The sequence below is a fragment of the Schistocerca piceifrons genome, chromosome 6, assembly GCF_021461385.2.
Source record: "Schistocerca piceifrons isolate TAMUIC-IGC-003096 chromosome 6, iqSchPice1.1, whole genome shotgun sequence".
Taxonomy (NCBI): domain Eukaryota; kingdom Metazoa; phylum Arthropoda; class Insecta; order Orthoptera; family Acrididae; genus Schistocerca; species Schistocerca piceifrons.
The window spans coordinates 304,216,098-304,241,172 of record NC_060143.1 but is presented as its reverse complement, the minus strand read 5'-3'; the positions used below and the strand labels follow the sequence as shown (position 1 = coordinate 304,241,172).

General features: G+C 44.9%; 1 protein-coding gene across 1 annotated transcript in view; it reads left to right on the top strand.

Moving 5' to 3' along the window:
* Positions 1–25,075, top strand: part of LOC124802471 (ATP-binding cassette sub-family G member 4-like) — a 444,350-nt gene that overhangs the window by 88,247 nt on the left and 331,028 nt on the right. The gene's annotated exons all lie outside the window — the stretch shown is intronic.

Genomic DNA, 25,075 nt, shown 5'->3' with positions numbered 1-25,075 from the left:
AGAATTCAGAAGAGTTCAGTGAGACTAGCGATGATATAACCAAATACTTAATGATTTCAGCGTCAGCTCCACTGCACACCCTGTAAAAGAATCTTAATACTAATTAAATTTAGTGGAAGGAGTTTAAGGCTTTCCTATTTTTAATTAGCTGGTAAAATAACGTCGAAAAAGCAGTTAAGTTTACCATTGGAAATTTTATTCTACTCACAAAACATTGTTTATAAATTGCACTATTGATAAAAGGAAATGTTTTAATACAGGATGGTAAAAACCAACTGCGTTCAACAAAAATGTGAACGAATATTCCCTGAATGGGTTTGCAAGTTCTACAATGGATCAAAGGATGACCTATGCCATATCACATCTATAATCTAGGTTTAAATTAAGTTTCACAAAAGAGAAAACTATCAAAATGGTCTACAGTGACCCTCACATATCTTTAATTACTTATCTAACTTGTGGTAAATTACAGTGGCTGATGTGGCTTCTCAATAACTATATGACAGAAAAATCATTGTGTTTCAGATTTTTACTTCAAGTGGCAAATGTGAACTCCATGAGCTTTAATTGACGATCGACACTAGTATTACGCAAAAAGGGGGTGTAACAGATGAGACTTCTGCAGTTCTGAGTGAAGCTTTATGCACTGTTATGCGGCATCGCGTGCATTCATTACCTTGTCGGTGTTCGTCAGGGGGCGGCGGACAGCACAGCTCCGCTCACCTCACCGTCTCGGAAGCAACTCTCTCCTAACTTCTCCTTACTACAATTTACCGAAGTTGGTTTAAAAAAAACTATCTGGCTGTGTTTTCATCTGACCAATCAGGGTCTCAATGTTAACCTTAAGCTCCGCCTACAAAAATTCTGTCTATCCAATGAGAAACGTTATACTTTTCATGGTGGGGCAATGTTTTTAAAGTTTGCAACGTAACAGAGAAGCGAAAAAGTATCACGCTAAAACTTGCAGCTGGTGTGGTCCTTTTAGCGTTATCGTTAGATCTATACTGTTCTTCTGGAGGGCTCTATCTTTTAATATGGGCTGATGGGTGGTCCTAACGTAACAGACACGCGAAAAAGTCTCACGCTAAAAACTTGCGGGTGGTGTGGTCGTAGCGGTTAGCTGGCGACGTGGGTGTCCGTCCCTTATCGTAGGGCCTTCTCGCTTAACACAGTTCTGCTCTCTGCTTCTGTTCTCGTTTCTCCCCTCGGAACTGCGTCTGTCTCACGGTGGGAAGGTATGACTCGTTACTCGTATTACTTTGGTTAATTTAATCTCACGATTTATTCGGAGCTATGTGACATACTACTGGATTTGCTTATCATGTCAGGGTTTTCATGGAAGGTGTTGGATTTGCCTGACACCTTACACTTGCAGCGAAAATATGACTACGAGCAAATAACAATATCAACAGGCAATACACGCAATTACACAACGCTGTCGTAAGCCGATATGATGTGATGGAGTCTATGTAGAAAAACAGTACGTGTAAAAGAAATGTACAAAATTCTAACTCTTAAGGATAAATATAGTTGGGAAAAATTGTGGGGCATGTGAACCCTTGTGTTTTCCACTGACAAGCAAAAACATTATGACCAATATCAATTGGGCTGAATGCTTCTTAGTGGAATTATGGGCATGTGAGACTCTAAGGAATGTATGTATATAAGCGGAGCAGAAAAAGTAGAATCACTATAGCGTCAATCTTGACCGCAAGAGCAAATCACCTCGGGAACGGCGAAGCTTGTCAGCTGTTGGCATGCAACAGTCATGAACGTCTATGGAAAGTAGTTGAAGGGTAAAATGTTGGACAAGCACACATCATGCAAAAAACATAGAGATCACAGGCTTGTCCAGTTTGGAAATCAGGATAGGCGGTGACCTACGGCAGACCTGGTGTAGGCACAAGTGTTGCGAAGCCCACCGTTCAGTGCGCATTGTTGAAGTTGAGACACAACACCAGACGACGACTACCAGTTCTCATGTTAACCCAAAACATTGTCAATCACGATTGCACTGGGCACGGCATCATCGAGAACTGACTGTGGATAAATGGAAACTTATATATGCAGATTGAAGCGACGAATGATAATATGCACCAAGGTTGGGATTCGAACCCGGGTGCTCACTAGAGAGATACACTAACCACCAAGCCATTCTGGCGCAGTGGCTTTGACAACTGCACGGACTACACTAGCACGCCTCCGTCAATCCAAAGTGTCATTCACGTCTCAGCCCACCTGATATTCCACCTAAACTCGAACACCATTGCATAGGCTCACCAGCTGTGTTAGAATGGCAACTCAGAATCGAACGAAATGAGTCATCCTGCTTGAACCTCAGGTGTAAGTGCTTTAATCAAATGAAACGATGTGGTTCCAGAGACATTTTCAAGTGTCTTACATCTGTGATGTATATATACAAACTGAAGTGATGAATGAAAATTTGTATCAAGGCTCGGATTCGAACCGGTTACTAGGCAGACACACTAACCACTACACCACCCATGCCTGGGTGTCAGGCAGGATACCCTCTTTCGTTCGACACTGAGTTGGTATTCCAGTACAGTTGCAGAGCCTCTGCAGTGCTGTTCGTGTTTAGGTGGAACACTAAGTAGGATGCGACGTAGATGGTAATTTGGATTGAGGAGGAAGGCGTGCTAGTGTAATCTGAGCAGTTGTGCTAAACGACTGCGCGAGTGTGGCATAGTGGTCAGTGGCTCTGAGCACTATGGGACTTAACATCTGTGGTCATCAGTCCCCTAGAACTTAGAACTACTTAAAGCTAACTAACCTAAGGACATCACACACATCCATGCCCGAGGCAGGATTCGAACCTGCGACCGTAACGGCTGCGCGGCTCCAGACTGTAGCGCCTAGAACCGCACGGCCACAACGGCCGGCAGTGGTCAGTGCATCTGTCTAGTGAGCAGGAGAGCTGGGTTCGAATCTTTCGTTGCTTCAGTCTGCATGTGGACATTATATATGCTTGAGACTTGGAAAGGTCTCTGGAACCATACAGTTTCGCTTAAAATGGAAACGTTTCGCCCGGTCGGATGAATCATGTTTCTCATTACCTGAGGTATATGGCGTCATGGAGGCTGCTCGAATCTTACAACCGCACCACGGATGCAGGCTGATGGGTTCAGTATTATGCTATGGGGGACATTCAACTTGGGTCCCATGGAGTGTGTGGTAATAAGACAACATGGTAGCTGTGGACTACGACAAGCGTTCCTTCATGTTTGACGTCTCTCCCTGAGGCGGTGGCATCTTCCAGCAGGATAACTAATCGTGCCACAAGGCCATAGCCGTGGCACAATGGTCTGAGCAATATGATTTTCCAATGTCGTTGAATCCTTAGCCACAATGAGACCTGGGTTCGAATCCTAGGGGAAACGTAGTGATTTATCTGACGTCCAAGGGGGCATGATCATTGGCTTTAGGGCCAAATGTGGAATCAGTTCCGGAACGGCCAAGTCTGTAAACTGTTCGTGTGGCTCCTGTGGTTAAAGTATACCGTTCATGACAGAATAGCGCTAAAAAAAAAAAAAAAAAAAAAAAAAAAAAAAAAAAAAAAAATTGCTTCAAATGGCTCTGAGCACTAGAACTTAGAACTACTTAAACCTAACTAACCTAAGGGCATCACACACATCCACGCCCGAGGCAGGATTCGAACCTGCGACCGTAGCGGTCACGCGGTTCCAGACTGAAGCGCCTAGAACCGCTCGTCCACTCCGGCAGGCCGCTTTCAAAAACTAGCTCCGATGTAACTGTGCTGCTCGACAGGGCACACATGACAGGGCTGAACGACGGCTGCTGCGATGTATACCGGCAAATAGACATGCAAGTGTTGCGCAACTGAGCGCCCAGACGAACCAAAGGTTTACCAACAGTGCCTCCTCAACGACCGTTCAGTGAAGGTTGATTGGTATGGGCCTTCGCAGCAAGCGCCTGGTTCATGCAGTATGCTGACTGCTGTTCGTCAGCGAAGAAAGATGGAATTTGCGCGCCACCACAACAACTGTACATCCGCTGAGTGGCCGCAGGTGGCTCTTTCAGGTGTACGGCGTGTACGAGGTGAAACATCTGAAAGCAAACGCCCTGCGGCAATAACTGTCGAAAGAATCCAGGCCGGAAGACGGAGCGTTATAGTGTGGGGAAAGTTATTATGGCATTCTCTGGGCGATCTTGTCATTCTGGAACGCACAATGGATCAACAGAAATATGCATCTTTGCTTGGTGACCATGTCCATCCCTGTATGCGACTCGTTTTTCCTCGGCATGATGGCATCTACCCGCAGAGCAATGCAACGTGTCACACAACTCGCACTGTACGTACACGGTTCGAACAGCTGCAGGATGAGCTAACCGTACTCACCTGGCCATGAAACTCAACGAATTTAAACACAATCGAGGCTCCGTAGGACAATCTCGATCAGACTGTCCGCAACATGGATTGTCAGTGGAGAAACCTCGTGCAGCTAGTCACGGTAGCTGGAGTCGGCACGGTTCCACATTCCTGTCGGTACCTTCCAGAACGCCATTAACTCTCTTTTTGCTCGTCTCGCAGTCGTCCACGCTGCAAAATGTGGCTATTCTAGTTTTTTTACAGGTGGGCACGTCACTGTGACTGGGCAGTGTATAATACTGTGGAGAAGAAGCGACTACTACTGCGAAAAATCCGGCAATGTGCATTGGTGCTGTCCCACTCTGTAAAGATTGACTGTAAAGACTGTCTCGGATTTCATTTCAGTACCTATAAAAATTAATTGATCTTTTTCCTCTCAGCTAAATGTGTGTGGCTTCCCCCTTTATCCCTAATTCTGCACCACTTTTCGGCTAAAACATCTGATCTGGCTTCCGACGCTGCCATGATCAGGGAGGTAGGAAGATGTTATCCAGAATGAGATTTTCACTCTGCAGCGGAGTGTGCGCTGATATGAAACTTCCTGGCAGATTAAAACTGTGTGCCGGACCGAGTCTCGAACTCGGGACCTTTGCCTTTCGCGGGCAAGTGCTCTACCAACTGAGGTACCCAAGCACGACTCAAGCCCCGTCCTCACAGCTCTACTTCCGCCAGTACCTCGTCTCCTACCTTCCAAACCTGCCAGGAAGTTTTATATCAGCGCACACTCCGCTGCAGAGTGAAAATCTCATTCTGGAAACATCCCCCAGGCTGTGGCTAAGCCATGTCTCCGCAATATCCTTTCTTTCAGGAGTGCTAGTTCTGCATGCTTCGCAGGAGAGCTTCTATAAAGTTTGGAAGGTAGGAGACGAGGTACTGGCGGAAGTAGAGCTGTGAGGACGGGGCGTCAGTCGTGCTTGGGTAGCTCAGTTGGTAGAGCACTTGCCCGCGAAAGGCAAAGGTCCCGAGTACGAGTCTCGGTCCGGCACACAGTTTTAATCTGCCAGGAAGTTTCAGGAAGATCTTATGTTAAGCTGTTATGTATCTGGAGACAGCGGAAGGAAGTTGCTGTTCCGACAGCAGGACTGTCACTATCGGTACTATTCCGACCTGTTGGCTGTCTTTTGACGTAATTCTATTGAGAATAATGTACCGACCCTTCATTTAATACTCGCCTGTTGGGTTGCCTATTCAGTGGCGCAACTCATATAAATAGCCTACAAACGAAGGAGCCAGGCACTAGTTCGTACTGTAAGTGGCACTCAGGCATGAGACGTCAAAGCATGCAGAGCCCACAAAACCGTCGACAATGCACCGCAAGCCGGCTCCTTCTTTTTACGTTCGCCGTTAAAGGCACCGGCCGGCCGAGCCAAGGCCGGCGGGTGCAGGCGCACGCGGCGCGGCCGGGGGATTCGCGCAGCGGCCGCTTTCGGCAGCAACCGGTTCGCGGCGCACCACTGCTTGGCAGGCGTCCCGCGCCGCTCGCGCTCTTGGCATTAACCACTGTGCCGCGGATGCCGCAGTCTCCACTCTATAAAAGCATTAAAATTATCCACGCTCGCAACTGCACTGCTCCTACCATTCCCAAAATACACTCTTAGACAAAGAAAACGGTGAAGGAATTATCCGAAAGGGACGGAAATCGTGATGTATTAGGTTGGTGCATAAGTTCGTTGAGTTTTTTCGTAAGTTTAACAAACGCAACAGATACACGTAACAGACGTTCGTCATCAATAATACACTACTGGCCATTAAAATTGCTACACCAAAAAGATGACGTGATACAGACGCGAAATTTAACCGACAGGAAGAAGATGCTGTGTTATGCAAATGATCAGCTTTTCAGAGCATTCACACAAGGGTGGCGCCGGTGGCGACACCTACAACGTGCTGCTATGAGGAAAGTTTCCAACCGATTTCTCATACACAAACAGCAGTTGACTTGCGTTGCCTGGTGAAACGTTGTTGTGATCCCTCGTGTAAGGAGGAGAAATGTGTATCATCACGTTTCCGACTTTGATAAAGGTCGGATTGCAGCCTATTCCGATTGCGCTTTATCGTATCGCGACGTTGCTGCTCGCGTTGGTCGAGATTCAATGACTGTTAGCAGAATATGGAATCGGTGGGTTCATGAGGGTAATACGGAACGCCGTGCTGGATCCCACCGGCCTCGTATCACTAGCAGTCGAGATGACAGGCATCTTATCCGCATGGCTGCAACGGATCGTACAGCCACGTCTCGATCACTGAGCCAACAGATGGGGTCGTTTGCAAGATAACAACGACCTGCACGAACAGTTCGACGACGTTTTAGCAGCATGGACTATCAGCTCGGAGACCATGGCTGCGGTTACCCTTGACGCTGCATCACAGACAGGAGCGCCTGAGATGGTGTACTCAACGACGAACCTGGGTGAACGAATGGCAAAACGTCATTTTTTCGGATGAATCCAGGTTCTGTTTACAGCATCATGATGGTCGCATCCGTGTTTGGCGACATCGTGGCGAACGCGCATTGGAAGCGTGTATTCGTCATCGCCATACTGGCGTATCACCCGGGGTGATGGTATGGGATGCTATTGGTTACACGTCTCGGTCACCTCTTGTTCGCATTGACGGCACTTTCAACAGTGGACATTACATTACAGATGTGTTACGACCCGTGGCTCTACCCTTCATTCGATCCCTGCGAAACCCTACATTTCAGTAGGATAATGCACGACCGCATGTTGCAGGTCCTGTACAGGCCTTCCTGGATACAGGAAATGTTCGGTTGCTGACCTGGCCAGCACATTCTCCACATCTCTCACCAATTGAAAACGTCTGGTCAATGGTGGCCGAGCAACTGGTTCGTCACAATACGCCAGTTACTACTCTTGATGAACTGTGGTATCGTGTTGAAGCTGGATGGGCAGCTGTACCTGTACACGCCATCCAAGCTCTGTTTGACTCAATGCTCAGGCGTATCAAGGCCGTTATTACGGCCAGAGGTGGTTGTTCCGGGGACTGATTTCTCAGGATCTATGCACCCAAACTGCGTGAAAATGTAATCACATGCCAGTTCTAGTATAATATATTTGTCCAATGAATACCCGTTAATCACCTGCATTTCTTCTTGGTGTAGCAATTTTAATGGCCAGTAGTGTATATTCTCATTCACTATTTACAACAGTCTGCCAACTTTGGGGTACCTTTTCGATTCCGCGAAACACATCGTAACCGTAGTTTCATACGAAAAGGAAGATCCTAGAAGGTCGTTCGATAGAGAGTGGAAAAGGTGAAAATTTGTGGGCGCAAGATTAGATAAATAATGTGAGTACGGAATGACTTCCCAACCCAACTCCTATATAGCGTTTTTTGTTATTCTGATAGAACGCGAGTGGGCGTTATCGTGGAGGAGCTTCTCGTCACGCCGTCTTGCTGGTCGTTGTTCTTGGATTACGTCTGCATGTCGTCACAGTTGTTGACAATAAATGTCAGTAGTGATGGTTACATCACACCATCGCTATTCAACCACATGCATAACATTATGTTTTGTGAATGGCGCAGTTCTTAGTACGGGGAGTTGATGCGTTGTTTGGGCTCAGCCATACGTTCTTTTCGTTGTGTTACCTTAAAAACACCATTTTTCGTTACCAGTAACGATACACGATAGTAATGGCCGGTTTTGTTCACTAGCCAACTGAGGACGAGCAAGCAGAAGTGCACATTTGGCCACCTGCTGGTTTTTGTGACTTTGGCTTAGAGTACGCGGTACCCATTCGCCCGATTTTCGAGCCTTCCCCATTGCATTCAAAGTTCGCTCTATGGTATAATGATGACAGTTCACCACATTCGCCAATTCTAGAGTACACTGACATGGATCATTGTGGATTAATGTGTTTAAACGATCTTCATCAAACCCCTAACGTCTTCCTGAAAGTGGAGAGTCAGTATTGTCAAAATGATCCTCCTAAAACAAGAAAAACCATTTTCTTGTCCTGCTCTGTCCAGTAGCATTATCCTCACACACGGCACAAATGTTTCTAGGTACCTCTGCTGCTGCAACCCCTCTATTGAACTCAAACGGAAGAATACGTTGGAGATGTTCCAATTTCTCCACTTGGCACCCTACTTTGTAACGACCACAACTCAACTTACTACCTCCGACTGACAAAATGACCATAAGTAAACTCAGATATCAACAGTGAACTATAACTAAAAAATGAAAATCGGAAAATAAACCCGATGCAACCGGAGTATCAACATGCGAAACAGAAACGCTACAGACTTATGCACCAACCCAATAATGTACAGACAAATAAATTATTACAATTTCAGAAAAAATTAAATGATTTGGCATCACAAATTGAACAAGTCATTAAAGCGTTGGTCCACCTCCGGCCAATATGCAAGCAGTTATTTGGCTTAGCATTGACTGATAGTGTTTTAGGGTGTACTCCTTAGGGAAACTGTGCCAAATTCTGTCCAACTGCCTCGTTAGATCGTCAAAATCCAGAGATGGTTGGAGGGCTTTGCCCACAGTGTTCCTAACGTTCTCAATCGGAGAGAAATCCGAGGACCTTGCTGGCCAAGGTAGGGTTTGTCATGCACGAAGACAAGCAGTAAAAACTCTCGCCGTGAAAGGAAGGGAACTAACTTGCTGAAATGTAACCCCAGTTTGGCATCCCATGTACTTGATTGTATTTGCCTTTGTATTGATGTATTTCTATTGAAACCGAAGATGAACACGATGCATGTTGCATGGTTAGGAAATTAGTCCAGGAGTATGACGAGTGGAGTATCGAGACAAATGTTGGAAAAACGCAGCTTATGTTCAGAGGAGTTGAAGGGCAAGGTTAAAAAACGAGAAGGGAATTATTAAAATTATGATCTAAGATAAGTGTTTGGGCGTCACATTAACAGTGGACTGAAAGTATGTTCAAAATGCACAGGGTAAAGTAACGAAGCAATAGACCGACGTCAAGGTTAAAAAAAAAATGGCTCTGAGCACTATGGGACTCAACTGCTGAGGTCATTAGTCCCTTAGAACTTAGAACTAGTTAAACCTAACTAACCTAAGGACATCACAAACATCCATGCCCGAGGCAGGATTCGAACCTGCGACCGTAGCGGTCTTGCGGTTCCAGACTGCAGCGCCTTTAACCGCACGGCCACTTTTTTTTTTTTTTAGTAACAATAATATTTTATTTATTCATTTAATTTTAATGTCCCAAAAGAAAAATCATATATAAAAAAGAAGGGAAATAAATATAGGGCCAAAGTGACATCCTCGTCACTTCACTGGGAGTAAATCCTATCCCTCGAAACAACGTAAACCTGGGACTCCCCACCGCGTCGGGGGGTTATGAAACATGCTGCCTAGAAAGTTCGCAAAATGCGTTTTATATTTAGAGTGGCGTCTGATGATTTCGTGTTGTTCTAGTAGATAATGCCAATTGTCCATGACCGATATCAAGGTCCGCGAGAGCACGTAGTGTGATGCGTGTCCTCCAATCCATCGGATTGCCGATGTTTTGTGTGAGGGGAAAAAGACAGGGTCAGGGAAAAATAAAGCGTCCGTCGTGATCGTGGATTCGTCGGTGTGTCGGAGGAGGGCCATGATGCGTTGCGTCAGCCGCCAAACATCCTTTGCCTCACCGCACTGCAGAGAATGTTCGTCGGTGTCCTGCATGCCACATATAAGGCAGAGCGGGGAATCTACCATGCGAATGTCGTACAATCGTTGGCGGTTGACTGTCTTGCGGTTGATGAGTGTATACCATGACGATCGCGCTGCTGTGGTGAGGAGAGGTGTGTGGACAGCTCGCCAAATCTGTCGCCAGTTTCGTGTTGGGTATTTAAGTTCGACAACATTGCTGCCATGATGACGCCGCAAGTATCGATATATCTCACGGGTAGGGGGGATTCTGGTAGAAGGTATCTGTAACTGAACATAACTAAAATCAACAAAAAATCACGCGACGTGAGAAAACGAGGGCGAGATGGTGCCTACTGCTACCTCCACTTCGGCCGGCCCCGACGTCAAGGCTATAAGCCTAAGTTGTGTACGTCTTAACATGACCCTTTTCGAAAACGAGAACGACCTGCGGTTTTTCAGATCACTTGAAACGCATCGCTTCTGTAGCATCCTTCATTACGCTGCTGCGAGAACACGAGTAAGTTCTTTCGTGCACTTTATATACAGTAGAATCATATTTTTCCTCTGTTGGGGGATTTTAGTTGCGCTTCAGTTGCGTTGTCACTTATCTCAAAACCTGTCAGTTTGACGTTCTTGCGACGATTTAAAGGAGGACCTGGCTAATAGCCAGCGCCTTCTACCGTGGCAACGATGCATTTCCGGGCACATATTCATACAACTTTCTTTCCTTCGTCAGGAATCCGTCCATACAGTTTGTCGATATTATCAATATTCACCCTGTATAAATTTGTTAGGAAGTCCTTTCTGAAGGTATTTGTTTAGCGTGCCACTTTGCACGGGTGCGAAACTTCAACGAGAAGCAGTTCAGACTAGAAGAGAGTATTGCTGTGCTGTTTCTAGGACAGTGCGTTTACGATCAACAGGCGCATTCAATTAAGAATAAACTCGCAAACTGAAGTTATGGTTCAGCATCAGCTGTAGACTATTTCAGAACAAATGAAAATTTGTGCCGGACCACGACTCGAAGCAGGATTTTCCGCTTTGTTGCGAGCGGGAAATCCGGGTTCAAGTCCCCGTGCGGCACAAATTTTCATTTTCCTGAAATATTGTACAGCTGATACGGAACCATAACTGCAGTTTGAGAACTTGTTCTTAACGAAGAGAATAGGAGCTTTTGAAATGTGGTCATACAGATGTATGTTGAAGATTAGATGGGTGGATCGCTTAACTAATGAGGAACTACGTAATCAAACTGGGAAAAAGGAAATTTGTGGCCCCGACTAAATCTATGGATCAGTTGGTAACACACGTTCTGACACGTGAAGGAATTGTCAGTTGCCGGCCGGGATGGCTGAGCGGTTCTAGGCGCTACAGTCTGAAACCACCCGACCGCTACGGTCGCAGGTTCGAATCCTGCCTCGGGCATGGATGTGTGTGATGTCCTTAGGTTAGTTAGGTTTCAGTATTTTTAAGTTCTAGAGGACTGAGGACCTCAGAAGTTAAGTCCCGTAGTGCTCAGAGCCATTTGAACCAATATAACAGTCGCTGAGTGCAACAGCTTTCTGAATGGAAGGTTACGTGATGAAGAATGTAGATTTTTCGGAGAGCCAGATGTTTGCACAGGATACAGTAGCATGCAGAGCTACGTCGAACCAGCCTTCGGAATGAGGACCAAAACAACAACAACAGCAGTAACAATAACGACAGAAATCCGTCCCTTTGTCACGAAGCCGTTGGAAAATCGCTGTGTGAAAGTACTTATCGTTCGAAAATTTGCTGTTGCTGCGAATCAGTTTCTCGTTTGCCTGGACCTTGTCGTATTTTGCCGATGTCGATGCCGTTCCTCTCTGATCAGCATCATCCCCTACTATGCGGCCTTTGTAAAATTGTTAACACCACTCCAGTACGGCTGGGCTCTGAGCACTATGGGACTTAACATCTGAGGTCATCATTCCCCTAGGACTTAGAACTACTTAACCCTAACTAACCTAAGGACATCACACACATCCATACCCGAGGCAGGATTCGAACCTGCGACCGTAGCGGTCGCGCGGTTCCAGACTGAAGCGCCTAAAACCGCTCGGCCACCACGGCCGGCGGTACGTTTCCAGCTCCCGCACCATTTCACTTGCACACTGTTAACCATACCGCAGCATTACTGTCTGCAAGAAACCCATAACATCTCTTCTGACAATGGTCTTAGTGCGAGACAACATAGCTTCCTTTCAGGTCCCGTCGATGTCTCTCGATCCAAGATAACATACGGCGCGGCGTCCCTTCTACCAAGAAATTCTCAGTCTAGTTAGAAACCGCGCTTGAAAACACCGCGCGACCGTAGTTTGGACACTGTAAGGAAGTGACGAGTGGAGCCGCAGCAGCGGGCTGGAGCGACGCTGCAGCGCCTGCAGCCTGCAACGTGAGAGCAGATCCGCACTCGCGCGACCTCGGTGCGCGCCCGTATCGACCGGCAGGCCGCGCCTTTCCGCTTTTACGTGCCTCTCAAGGCTCGCCGTTGTGCTGCTTTGCGGATATTGCTCATGAAACGTTTCTGTGCAGTGCTGCGATACAGCGCAATCGTGTCCGGCGGCGAAATAATTTCCCTGCGGAAACTTTCTGTGCGCCCTAACTTCGGCGTTTTTTCATCGCCACGGCCAATACTCGTGGAGTGCTCGAAATTAATGGCGAGAATGCGTAATGTACTGTTTTAACATTTAGGTTAGCACAGTTTTTTGCATATTCGGTGGATCAAATTTGTGGCAACTTGCTGTAATGTGGCTCGCGTCAAGGGGTTTACATATGCAGAGAGGTCCAGAAAAATGTAGACACTTTTTGATATAAATGGAACAAAATGACAACCCGTTTCAGTTCTTGCACGGGGGAAGGTCATTCCATGTCTTGAAAGTGACCCCGTCTGGCGGCCAAACAATGTCGATGTCTCTGAACTGTTGACCGAAGTACGGCTGTCAGTGTTGCCGGTGTACCGTTTTCAAGGTCCCCCAATAGGTAGAACTCAAGAAGTTTAAGGTCTGGAGACTGTGCTGGGCGCTCAACAGCTTCTCTTCAACCTATCCATCGTCCAAGTACACTCAAGCTCATAAATTAAGGATAATGCCGATACTTGGTGAAACAACGCTCTGGTGGGCGGTTTGCGGGTTTAAATCACCTCGGGGTATGAGCATGCGGTGCATTTGACCTAACGTCGTTGCACGTTGTCGCTGGCAGCGGTCCATATACGCAGAGGTGTGTTGGTGCATGTCAGAGTGCGGTGCAGCGAGTATGTGTGCAGATGTTTTCAGACATGCTAATGGTGACTGTGTGTTGAAAATGGCTCAAAGAACACATATTGATGACGTTATGAGAAGTGGAATACTAGGGCGACTGGAGGCTGGTCAGACACAGCAGGTCGTAGCACGGGCCCTCCGTGTGCCACAAAGTGTGATCTCAAGATTATGGCAACGATTCCAGCAGACAGGAAACGTGTCCTGGAGCCACAGTACGGGACGTTCGTAGTGTACAACGCCACAAGAAGACCGATATCTCACCATCAGTGCCCGCAGACGGCCACGGAGTACTGCAGGTATCCTCTCTCGGGACCTTACCGCAGCCACTGCAACAGTTGTCTCCAGACACACCGTCTACAGACGACTGAACAGACATCGTTAATTTGGCCGGAGACCTGCAAGGTGCATTCCACTGACTCCTGGTCACAGGAGAGCGTGTAAAGCCTGGTGTCAAGAATACAGTACATGGTCATTGGAACAGTGGTTCCAGGTTATGTTCACGGACGAGTCCAGGTATAGATTTAACAGTGGTTCTCGCCGGATTTTCATCTGGCATGAACCAGGAACCAGATACTAACTCCTTAATGTCCTTGAAAGGGACTTGTATGGAGGTCGTGCTTTGATGGTGGGGGGTGGCATTATGATTGGTGCACGTACACCTCTGCATGTCTTTGACAGAGGAACTGTAATAGGTCAGGTGTATTGGGACGTCATTTTGCACCAGTATGTCCGCCTTTTCAAGGGTGCAGTGGGTCCCACCTTTCTCCTGGTGGATGATAACGCACGGCCCCACCGAGCTGCCAACGTTGGGGAGTACCTTGAAACAGAAGATATCAGGCGAACGGAGTGGCCTGCCTGTTCTCCAGACCTAAACTCCACCGAGCACAGCTGAGATTCTCTCGGTCGACGTATCGCTGCACGTCTTCAAACCCCTACGACACTTCAGGAGCTCCGACAGGCACTGGTTCAAGAATGGGAGGCTATACCCCAGCAGTTGCTCAACTGCTTGATCCAGAGTATGCCAACCCGTTGTGCGGCCTGTGTACGAGTGCATGGTGATCATATCCCATTTTGATGTTGGGGCACATGCGCAGGAAACAGTGGCGTTATGTAGCAAATGTGTTTCGGGGCGGTTTTCTCTACTTATCACCAATACCGTGGACTTACAGATCTGTGTCTGTGTTCCCTATGTGCCTATGCTATTAACGCCACTTTTGTGTAGTGCCACGTTTTGTGGCACCACATTCTGCAATTATCCTTAATTTATGAGCATGAGTGTAGATTTTCGTCCGAGTTGGCTCTGACATCTCTGTGGTAGTGAGCCGGAGCGCCATCTTGTTGTGAGTAGAATCTTTCATTTCCAAGCACTTCTCAGATGGAGGTAAAATCGACGCTTGGAGCATATGAAGATACACCTCACCAGTTACGGTACCTTCAAACAAGACTGAGCCCACATCGCACATTAACACCCAGTAGATTGACATTTTTATCCACGTGAACATGAGGATTTTAAGGAGCCCAGTACAAGCAGCTGTGGCGGTTAACAGTGCTATTCAGTTTGAACTGCGTCTCGTCAGACCTGATAATCATCCATGCGAACCGTTCATCCTCACGAAGCATGCCTTCAAACCACTCTTAGTAGTCCATCCTTCGATCCGGATCGTCCTCCTTCATAGCGCGCAGCGATCTTGGAATGGACAATTTCCGCTTCAGAATTCGTCGTACGCTTGATCGGCTTCCCTGTATTCACGTCTCACCCTGCTTTACAGATTTTTTGTATGATCTAGAAAAATGTTGCAACACAACAGCACTGGAAGCTGGAGTCGTTGATGTTTTTCGTCGGCCAGATCTTTCCTCACGCATAGCCTAAACAGTGCCATCGACTTCAGATTTATCCCGAATACGATTAATTATTGTTAGTAATGATGGCTGAATTTTGTACACATTACGCAATTGCCATTGTACCTCCATCATGTTTTCGTATTCCCAATACCACTTCAACAGGGCCTTACGTTGCTCAAACGACGATCTTACTTCATTCACTGCTGCACTGTCATCTGCTGAAGACCTGTTAAGAAAACAATGGACTCCGCTACCGCGCAAAATTGCAACGATAGTCATTTTGTTACAAAGATATTAACTGTCAAAGAGTGTCAACATTTTTCTGGACCCCTCTGTACACATATTATTATAACTGGCTTAGCGCCTGCCGCTTCGCTCTCGTAGGTTGTATAGTCGATACATATTATTTTTATTTTTCTTTAATCGAATTTGTACGTTGTTTCGCCCATTGCTCATGTGTTTATTATACATTGTGCAAGCAGCAATAACATTTGCACATTTCTGAAAAATTAATTGAATTTATGTATATTCTTGCGCACGTTGTCACGTACAAATCAACAATCTAGAAACCGTGTACTTGGTCATCTCAAACGGTTATTACCGTACTTGGAATTGTATTTAAACGCTGTATCTATTTTATCCTCAGTACTGATTAGTTTGCGTAGTAATTGCAACAAAATAAGGCGTACTGAAAAATTTATGTATTAAAGATACGTTTATTTTTCTATACTCTTCTGAACAAACCGTTCTGTCGTGGAGACTTACTTAGTTCACATACTGCAGCAAGTTCTAAACTTTCCAGGCTAATTAAGGCCGTAGAAACATGATTTTTACGAATGTGCCTCTGACCAAAGAGTGATTCCTATAGCTGGAATCAGAGGTTTTTGTGAATACTGCCTTTTGAGTTTTTGTGGTGTTATTTCCACAGAAACTTTCATCCCTTAACACATATTTCTTTATTTCTAACCGAGAAGCTAAATATGAATTTTCATGGATTGAACTTTGTTTTAATACAAAGAAACATTTTCATAAAAATTTCCATCCCCTATTTCACTCTCTTAGGGGTTGAGTTTTCAAAAGCACTGAAACATGGTGTTTTTTTACTTCCTATCAAGAAGCTAAGTACAAATTTGAATAGATTTAGCTTTAAAAATGCTTTCGTAACGAAATAGTTTCATAAAACGCTTAACCCCTTATCTCTCCTCCTTAGTGATTGAATTTCCAAATACACTGAAAAGGTTTTTTTAAAAAAATCTAATTGGGAAGTCAAATACCAATTTTCATAGATGTCGCTTTTAAAAATGCTTTATTAGTTCTTTAATAATGATTTATCTTATAAAAATTTTCACCATCTGTTTCTCTCCCATAAGCGCTGAATTTCCTACGATGCCGAAACACGTATTTTTTTTTATTTCTGATCGAAAACCCACATATCAGTTTTCCGTAGTTCTAGCTTCGAAATTGCTTTGGTAGCAACTTACTTTCAAAAAAATTTTCATCCCCTATTCCAGTCCCTTAGGGGTGGAATTTCGAAAAATCCCACTTCAGACGATATCCGCAGAATAAGATCAACACTCTCTCCAAGTTTCAAGCCGGCCGCTGTGGCCGAGCGGTTCTAAGCGCTTCAGTCCGGAACTGCGCTGCTGCTACGGTCGCAGGTTCGAATCCTGCCTCGGCCATGGATGCGTGTGATGTCCTTAGGTTAGTTAGGTTTAATTAGTTCGAAGTCTAGGGGACTGATGATCTCAGATGTTAAGTCCCATAGTACTTAGAGCCATTTGCACCAAATTTCAAATTTCAAGTTTCTATCCTTATCGTCTTGGGCTGGGGGATGGTAAGTCGATCAGTCAGTACATTTCGTTTTATAGATGGTGTTCCGAAACTATTCGTTCAAATTAATAGAGGAGATACGGAAAATCAAAACAAATACACTCTGAAGTGCCAAAGAAACTAGTACATTCAACTAATATCGTGTAGGACCCCCTTGAACACGACGAAGTCCCACAACACGACGTGGCATGGACTCAACTAATGTCTGAAGTAGTGCTGGAGGGAATTGACACCATGAATCCTGCACGGCTGTCCATAAATCCGTAAGAGTATTGGGGGGGGGGGGGTGGAGATCTCTTCTGGACATCCCAGTTGTTAGCAAGGCATCCCATATGTGATCAATGATGTTCATGTCTATAGAGTTTGGTGGCCAGTGGAAGTGTTTAAACTCAGAAGAGTGTACCTGGAGCCACTCTGTAGCAATTCGGGACGTGTGGGATGCTGCGTTGTCCTGCTGGAATTGTCCATGCCCGTCGGAATGCACAGTCTACATGAATGGATGCAGGTGATCAGACAGGATGCTTACGGACGTGTCACCTGTCAGAGTCGTATCTAGACATGTCAGGGGTCCCATATTACTCCAGCTACACACGCCCCACACTATTACAGAGCCTCCATCAGCTTGAACAGCCCCTGATAACACGCAGGGTCCATGGATCCATGATGTCTCCATACCCGTACACGTCCACCCACTCGATACAATTTGTAACGAGACTCGTCCAATCAGGCAATGTGTTTCCGGGCATCAATAGTCCAATGACGGTGTTGACCGGCCCAGGCTAGGCCTAAAGCTTAGTGTCGTGCCATCATTCGGCTCCGAAAACCCATATCGATGATATTTCGTTGAATGTTTCGCACGCTGAGACTTGTTAATGGCCCAGCATTGAAATCTGCAGCAATTTGCGGAAGGGTTGCACTTCTGTCACGTAGAAAGATTCTCTTCAGTCGTCGTTGGTCCCGTTCTTCCAGGATCTTTTTCCGGCTGGAGCGATGTCGGAGATTTGAGGTTTTACCGGATACCTGTTATTCACGATACACTCGTGAAATGGTCCTACAGAAAATCCCCAGTTCGTCGCAACCTCGGAGATGCTGTGTCCCATCGCTCGTGCGCCGACTGTAACACCAAACTCACTTAAATCTTGATAACCGTCCGCCTCCGTAGTGCAGCGGTAGCGTTATCGCCTACCACGCCAAGGGGCCTGGTTCGATTCCCGGCAGGGGACTGGGTGTTTTGTGTCCTTCATAATCATTTTAATCATCATTGACATGCAATTCACCAAAGTGGCGTCATCTAAAAAGACTTGCAATTCGGAAGCCGAACCCCGAATGTCATACGATCATTTCATCTCATCTTGATAACCTGCCATTGTAGCAGCAGTAACCGATCTAACAACTGTCCTATATAGGCGTTTTCGACCACAGCGCCGTATTCTGCCCCTTTACTAATCTCTGTATCTGAATACCCATCCCTATACCAGTTTCTTTGGCGCTTCAGTGTATTTAGTTCTCGTACAGATGATTCGTGACGGCAGTTAATGATGTTAAGAACGAGGTACACATAAAGTAGTTTAAAAGCTAATTACAACAGTGGTATTCACAGGAACTTCTCGAATGCGCGACCATTGGCCTGTATGCACGCAGTACATCGACGGACCATTGGTTGCTGTGTCCGTTGGAAGGTTCCGATCATGTGCGCAGTGGTCCCCGCAGCGACGGCAATTCTAGCTACGAGGATTTATTCTGTTTCCACAACGGTTTCAGACACTAACTGCTTCAAATGCCCCCAGAGGAAAAAAATCTAGTCACGTGAGGCCACGTGACCTGAATGACCAGGCCACATAGCCACCTCAGCGGATCCACCGATTCGCGAAAGTGGCTCTCAGATGATACCTCACAGCAGTGCTGAAAAGGGCTGTCGACCCATTGTGATGGACATAGTCGTACGTCCTTTGTCTAACATTCAGAAGTACAAATGGCTCTGAGCACTATAGGACTTAACTTCTGAGGTCATCAGTCCCCTAGAAGTTAGAAATACTTAAACCTAACTAACCTAAGGACATCACACACATCCATGCCCGAGGCAGGATTCGAACCTGCGACCGTAGCGGTCGCGCGGTTCCAGACTGTAGCGCCTAGAACCGCTGGGCCACTCCGGCCGGCTCAGTTTTACACTGCTAACAAAGCTTGGTTTTTAATGCACTGCTATGCGTTCTCCAACTCTTACAGTTTTCTTGAAAGATGCAGCGTTTTCGAATGACCTTCACGTTTTCTGTACAGAAGTACCAAAAGTGGCGTGATAACAATATGTATATGGCTAACTGTATTGCCTAGCACTGAAATCTGCATGGACAGACAGTGTTGTCAGTTGTTTCATTCCAACTATTGACTAGCTGTGCGAAATGTATACGGATGTTACTTCGAAACTTCGTGGTTGTTCGCATTTTCAGTAAATTTTAGTCCTCAGTACAACGATAGTACAGAGAGCACCTTCTCGAAGGCACTCTACTATTACAGATACTTCGTGGTTCTATATTAATTTTTATGAAATTATAAAACTAAAATTTTGTAACAACCTCACATGAAACGTAGCAATACCGAGGGGGTTGGGAGGTACTTTATGCCCATCTTTTGAAAATGTAGTAACTTCGCCATGTGCGTTATATTTTAAAATTGTAAAAAAATATTTATTGTTCTTAATGAAATCTTCAATCACATTCCATAAATGTTTTAAATTTTTCAGTTAAATTTAACACAAAAATTTAAGTCTTAGAAGTAGATATGATTTCCCACGTTGAATGTCATGTTGAACATTTTCAAGTTCAGGGCCCTACTTGCAAAAAAATTGTTCAAATGGCTCTGAGCACTATGCGACTTAACTTCTGAGGTCATCAGTCGCCTAGAACTTAGAACTAATTAAACCTAACTAACCTAAGGATATCACACACATCCATGCCCGAAGCAGGATTCGAATCTGTGCCCTACTTGCAGATGAGTATCTCTTTAAAAAGCAACTTCTGAGTTAAAGTCAACAATAGTTAATGAAATTCCCATTTTTAAAATTCTGTTGTATCGGTAGGAGTGTACTTAGAGATATCGTCAGGTTTTGGACCGTACTTACACATCAGTTCCCTTTAATAGGTATGTTGTTAACGTTAGTTAACAGCGATTAACGAATTTTGCTTTTTTAAATTTTTTTGGGTGGGCAAAAATTACCCCCTCCTCCTTGGTAATAAACGTTATGAAAAGAAAATCGTTCGTAATGCTAGCGTTAATAACGCGAATGCTTCTAACGGAAGATAAATTAGCGCACTTCTGCGAACAGCCGCAGTGGATCTTGAGACGGGTTTACAAGGGCCGTAAGAATTTCATATTGCTGGCAATGTTGCCGCACACACGTATTGCAGCCACTGGTTCGGCAGTACTGACAACAACTGTTACTCCATAATGTTTGTGGAAATGCGTTTCCGGGCCAAAAGTGTTAACAGGGGCCACAATATGGCAGCGAAAGGGACAAAAGCGAACTAATTTGAAGTAAGTGCCGTTCTTCTGCATTTGCATTCCACAAGTAGAAAAGTTAGCATGAGAAAGAAAGATCAGGCTTTGTGATTGCGCTATTTTTAAGTGAACGAACTGCTTCCGATATTTTAACTCGTGAACTTATTCTGGATGCATAGAGAAGACTACCCAAAACCGAACTAACATTCTGTTTTTGATTTTTTTAAATAGTAAAAAGGGGTGTTTTCGAAGACGTATAATATTTGCTCTATAAAGGTGTGCACCGTTTACATTTCTCTCTTAGAACATGTAATTAAAAGTTATTATAAAAAATTACTTTCGAAAACCTAACACTCAACTTAGAGAGTTTGGAAAATAATTCCCAGAATCGTACCCCTTTAAAAAATAATGAAAATAACACTAAACAAAATTAGAAAAGGGCATTAAATCAGAGAAAATGTTGTCTAGTTTCATAGTATAAGCATAAAACGTCTTTCAGAAGGTTAAAGGAATTTTCTGTGTTCACTTTGCTGAACCGAACAGCCCTGCTATACTCATTTCCTGTACGCTTTCTTTCCTACAGTTTGATTTTGTGGCTTGTAACAAAAAGACTATCCCACTTTTTCCCAGCGATTTTGTCTTTGAATCTCTCTGCCAACTATAAGATCATTCCTCGCTATCATTACGAACCGAAAGAAAGAAGCTTACATAGCAAGGCAATAGTAAACCACCTTTTCTTCAAGATCTTTACGCAGAGTCGGAGGTATGCCTCTTTGTTTTAGTGCTTTCACAGGTGTACTGTACTTCTTACTGTACAACGTCGTAAGTGTTGTTTATGGAGTATTAAACTTTTCACTAGCCTTCTTACAACCTATCTACTTTTTCCGAACTGCATAAACGGCTTTAGTCATTTTAGATTGGCTCCACTTTAAGAATGAGCTTTTTACCAATGACATTGCCCGCTTACGCTCATTTCACATATATTTAACATATCTGACAGGTATTTGTACTCATATTTTGATCTGTTTCTGTAGCGAATTTCGTCCTGCAGCATTGCAGCTCATTGTTTTTGACGTCATATCTCCTGAACTATGTGCTGAACAATGATATAATTTTGCAGGTACATCCAGTACACTGACCAGCCAGAACATTATGACCACCTACCTAATAGTCGGTATGTCCACCTGTGGCACGGACAACAGCGGTGATATCTCATGGAATGAAGCAATGAGGCCATAGTAGGTCACTGAAGGGAGTTGGCAACACACCTACACATACAGGTTACATAATTCCCTTAAATGCCGGGGAGGGGGACAATGAGCTGTGACATCACTTTGAATAACATTCCAGATGTGTTCCACCTGGTTCAGATCTGGTAAGTTTATGGGCCAGCACATCAACTGGAACTCGTTACTGTGTCCTTCGAACCACACCATCAGCCTCCTCATCTTGTGACATGGTGTATTATCTTGATGAAAAGTGCCACTGCCGTCGGGAAACATGACCGTCATGAAGGGTGTACGTGGTCTGCAACCAGTGTACTATACTCCTTGGCCGTTATGATGACTTCTACGAGCCCCACTGGATCCATGGACGCCCACGTAATGTTCCTCAGAGCAGTTGCCGCCAGCTTGTCTCCGTCCGGCAGTACAGGTGTCAGGGAGTTGTCCTCCTGAAAGACGATGGATTCGCGTTCTCCCATCGGCATGATGAAAGTATCGGAATTCATCAGATCATGCAACGCTCTGCCACTGCGCCATCGTCCAGTGTCGATGATCACGTGCCCATTTGAGTCGTAGTTGCCGATGTCGTGGCGCATGCATGAGTCGTCGGCTGTGGAGGCCCATCTTTAGGAGTGTTCGGTGCACTGTGTGTTCAGACACCCTTGTACTCTGCCTAGCATTGAAGTCTGATGTTAGTTCCGCCACAGTTCGCTACCTGTCCTATTTTAGCAGTCTAACCAACTGCCGAACTCCAACTTCTGTAATGAGTGGCCGCCCATCTCTAAGACGTCTGTACGTGGTTTCACCTTGGTTTCGGCACCTGCTGAAGACCCTTGCTACAGCACTATTCGAACACCCGACAAGTCGTACAGTTTCCGAAATCGTCATGCCCAGCCCCCGGACCATCACAATCTTTCCTCGGTCAAACTCAGATAGGCGCGCGCATTGTACACACGGACAGCACGCTCACTGATGCTACTCGTATGTGCTCCGTGCGTGTGTCTGACCAGCAACCACTGCTCGCCAGGTGACGCTGCTATCGCCTGGACGTGTTTATGTCGATAGTAGGTCGACGGTCATAATGTACGGACTGATCAGTGTTTATGAAATGTGAATGAGTAATACATTAAAACGTCATGCATGATGCGACAGTTTTTCCGGCATCTCGATGTTTGACGTCATATCTCTTGAACTATAAGTTGTACAATGATATAATTTTTCTTCTGAATTCAGAGGTCCCTACGGTCTGCAAAATGTGTCACATCGCCGTGAAATATGGTCCTTGAGAAGGTACTTTTACAATCATACGCTATGCGTCAGCTTCAATAGACTCGCATCACGCTTAAATTTGTTTTGGTCTCCACATACTAGTCACCTGTAGTCAAAATCACGCGTGTTCGAAGTATGTAGACCTCTTGAATGTTTCATCTTTCTTTTAATGTGATACCAAAAATGGCTCTGAGCACTATGGGACTTAACATCTTAGGTCATCAGTCCCCTAGAACTTAGAACTACTTACACCTAACTAACCTAAGGACATCACACACATCCATGTCCGAGGCAGGATTCGAATCTGCGACCGTAGCAGTCCTGCGGTTCCAGACTGTAGCGCCAAGAACCACACGGCCACCGCGGCCGGCTAATGTGATATCAACAGAACGTATGCAGAAGTTTGATGCTATTTATAAGGAAGATGGCAAAACTTTATACACTCGGCCAAAGGCCATCTGATCACAAATACACATGTTTGAATTTTTAAATTTTGAGATGTGCTCAAGTACGAAATTATTCATGCGTTCCGCATGACAACGTAAAAGTCAAAATTGAAATAGCGGATTTTAAAAATAAATAATTTATAAAGGATTTTTTAATATTCATAGCTGACACTAACATCTTTTAAATATATAATGCGAAAGTGATGAGCATAAAGCGAGTGACAGGTTTGCAACAAGACAAGCCCTAGACACAGATATACTTAAAATAGTGCTTGCAGCGATTCATAGCGAAATAATGTATGCAGACGTCGATAAAAATAGCAGCAGTTCTTTTCCTGCGTTGGACTTGGAGATATATCGCTATGGAAATTAACGACCGTTATTAGGGGAGAATCGTATCTTAGCTGAGATTCTGCACATTTGCAATTATGAACAGCAGAATTATCTCGTATAAACTTACGTTTCTGTGCTTTTGTAGATACTCTAATGCCCCTTATCCTCCGCTTGTGGCTGTTACATGAAATATACTACGGATGCAGTACAGTGCTTTAATTATCTATCTAATAGCTGGTGCTCTAAAATTTATGTTGCAGTCTTCCGTGCGGAAAAACCTTTGTCTTCGTGTCAGTAGTGACTACGTACTGGTCCCTGTAGAGAAGATGACAACAGTTTTTCTTAATTTTGTCAATAGTGTTGTCACTTTGCAACACAGATTTCATGGTTTATTTAATCATGTCGTCACAAATTTACCTACCAATTCCCATCTCGGTAAATTTTGTTGAGCTATAGCCCATCAAATGGCGCTCGAGGAATAGTAGCCGAAATGTTTTGGGGAGATCCTTGACTGCTCTGAATTCCTTAGTAGCTGCAGGCAAACCGACACGAGTATCCAGTGCATTAATTAGCGGAGATGACACGCGACACTATACTTCTACAAAAGCCGGCATAGGCGGGTGTATGCTGCTAAGTCACTAGACGATTGGAAGTCGAGGGAACGGAGATAGGTAAAAGACAGCGAAAACAGCTTGGTATTGGAAGATGATTGTTGACTGTGCATGTACACTATTTGATCAAAAATATCCGGACGCCCCTATGTAGGGTAGGGTGGCTCAAGTCTTAGCCCTTAAGGGAAAATTACCATATTTCTTAGGGTAAATTAACGAGGAAGTAAGGCAATTTGTTTTGCGTACATTCAATTTTTATTACTTAAGCTATCAACCACTTCAACACAAATACAAAAATCTTTTCGAAAAATGAGTTTCTAACGTTTTTCAAATTTCCAACTTCGGTACGGTTTAGTAGCCTGGTTCCCTAATCCGTACCCCTTTAGCCTAAGTCGTAATTAACCTCCACTATGAGCTGCCCAGATAGTTTTGTTCAGATAGTGTATATCTACATCTGCACTCTGCGAGTTACTGTAAAGAGGATGGCAGGGGTACTTTTTATTGTTCCACATATTAAAGTTTATCTAATGTTGTGGAAGCAAAACTTAACAAAATTCACAGAACTGGCGATTTATAAAAAGCTCTCGACAAAGTAAGGTGCTCGGGTTAGAAATAATATAAAACAGGAATGTAGGCACTCACCTTTAACGTTCATTCTGTATATGGAAGAAGTAACGATGGAAATAAAAGCAAGGTTCC